Consider the following 2,041-nt stretch of genomic DNA (forward strand, 5'->3'; position numbering starts at 1 on the left):
AATTTTCAAACCTGCAGAAAAGTTGGAAGAATAGTACACTGAACACCCCATCTCCCTTTCATCCGGATTTACCAGTGGTTAATATTCTTGTGTTACCATTTTACTTTGATGTTGGTTTTTTCTTTCCCTTCGTCCCTCTCCTCCCATTCCCTTTCCTCTCTCCTGCTCCCCTTCTTTCCCTCCTTTCTACCATCGTTCCTTCCATCGTTTTCCTTCCTTTATTTCTTTCCCATTTGAAAGTTGAAGACTTCTTGACACTTTACCCCTAAATACTTCAGCAAACAACCCTTAAAACTAGCATCCTACATAACCACAGTAATAGTACTTAATATACATGTTCCAACTTCCCCAGCTGTCCACGTAGTAACTGTAATAGCTCTAAAAAAAAAAATTCAATGAAGGTTCACATATTTTATTTGGTTGTTTATTTTTAATTATAAAGGAAACATAATACAATGTCGAGAGAACAGTTCAAGTCTTTGTCATTGCCCCTCTTTCCCATCCAATCCCACTTCTGTCCCAGGAGGTAACTGCTTTATCAGTTTGATGTGTGTCCATCAGGGCCTTTTCTATGCCTATCCTATTTTGGGAGGTTTTGTTTTTCCTAAGTGTCATCATACTATTTTGTTCATTGGTTTCATTTGGCAGACGTCTTGAAGACTCTCCCTCTGCCATCACATAAAGCTACCTCACGTCGGGGCGCCTGGGGGCTCAGATGGTTGGTCATCTGCCTTCGGCTCAGGTCGTGATCCCAAGGGCCAGGGATCGAGTCCCTTCTTGGGCTCTCTGCTCATCGGGGAGCCGCTTCTCTCTCTCCCCCTGCCACTCCCTCTGCTTGNTCCGTCTGCTTGCGTTCTCTGGCTCTGTCTATCTCACTGTCAAATAACTAAAATCTGTGTGAATAAATAAATAAAACTACTCCATGTAAAAGCAAAACTGACAATATGCTATGTTTGTGGCATATAGCTTATTTTACCCTTCTCTTATGATTTGAGTAGCTATAAATTCGGGGTCTTAGTTCTCTATTTTAAATGTTGTGACTGTTTTGTCCAGAACATATTTTAAGCAAAAACTGGCATTGTGTTGCTTATTTTAACTTTGGTGACATCCTTTGTTAAACAGAAGTTCTAAATTTTGATGAGGTCAAAATGATCAGTCTTTTCTCTTACCTTTTGTGGTTTTGTCTTGTTTTAGGAAGATCCTTAGTATCTCAGATCATAATGTCTTTTGTATTTTTTTTTCTAACATTTCTGTGGTTTTATTTATCTACTTTAAAAATTACCTAGAATTTATTTTTCTTTTCTCTCCTTTTTTTCTGAATGGAGATCTAGTCAAATGCCAGACCATTTTAATAACTGTACATACCTCTATCTGGGACTGACTTTGTGTTCATAGCATCTGGCACTTACAGGCATTCATTAAAAATTTATTACATGAGTTAATAGAGAGGGAGAATCCCAGGCATTTTAGGCAGGGAACTGGTGTGAGCAAATGCTGAGGTAGGCACGCACAGATGTGTGCTAGAAGCAGCACTTGGTCCTCTCTCTTGTCCAGCCAAATGGTCCCTTTGGAGACACAGTTGACACCCTGTGCTTTATTTTCTGCCAGTACTGGAGGTCCCTAGGGCTCAGCTTGCTCTCCCCTTTCTGTAGTGGCTGGCATTTCCCTCCTTCTCCCACTTCTTTCTTTGCTGAACCTAAGTCGAGCTACTGGGTCCTCTTCCTTCCAAGAATTGACCACTGACCACTACCGGGGGACAGAGATAAAAAGAATGGTGTTTAGAATTGTTTGGGGCTTCTTTTCCATATTTTTCTGAGTCCCTTATAGAAAGTTTGTGGAAATCCTTGTTGAGGGCTTGATTTCCGAGGGTGGAGATCACAGCCCTCCCCTCCTCATCTCTTCTTAGCAAAGAGCAGAGTAAACCTTTGCCCCCGTGGAAGCCTCTCTTCTCAGCCTGCGACCCAAGCAGAACAAATTCCACAGGGGCCATTTGACGTTCCAGAGGCTTCTTAGACCAGAACCGTCCAATAGAAATGACTGT

General features: G+C 41.7%; 1 protein-coding gene and 1 long non-coding RNA gene across 3 annotated transcripts in view; one reads left to right on the forward strand and one right to left on the reverse strand.

Annotated features, from left to right (window-relative positions):
- Positions 1–184, reverse strand: part of LOC117798039 — a 2,609-nt gene extending 2,425 nt beyond the window's left edge. Inside the window, exon 1 of the long non-coding RNA XR_004622792.1 lies at positions 12–184. This is a non-coding gene — a long non-coding RNA (uncharacterized LOC117798039). The remainder of the gene's footprint in view (positions 1–11) is intronic.
- Positions 1–2,041, forward strand: part of PPIH (peptidylprolyl isomerase H) — a 19,902-nt gene that overhangs the window by 13,852 nt on the left and 4,009 nt on the right. The gene's annotated exons all lie outside the window — the stretch shown is intronic.

This window comes from Ailuropoda melanoleuca, chromosome 2, assembly GCF_002007445.2.
Source record: "Ailuropoda melanoleuca isolate Jingjing chromosome 2, ASM200744v2, whole genome shotgun sequence".
Taxonomy (NCBI): Eukaryota; Metazoa; Chordata; class Mammalia; order Carnivora; family Ursidae; genus Ailuropoda; species Ailuropoda melanoleuca.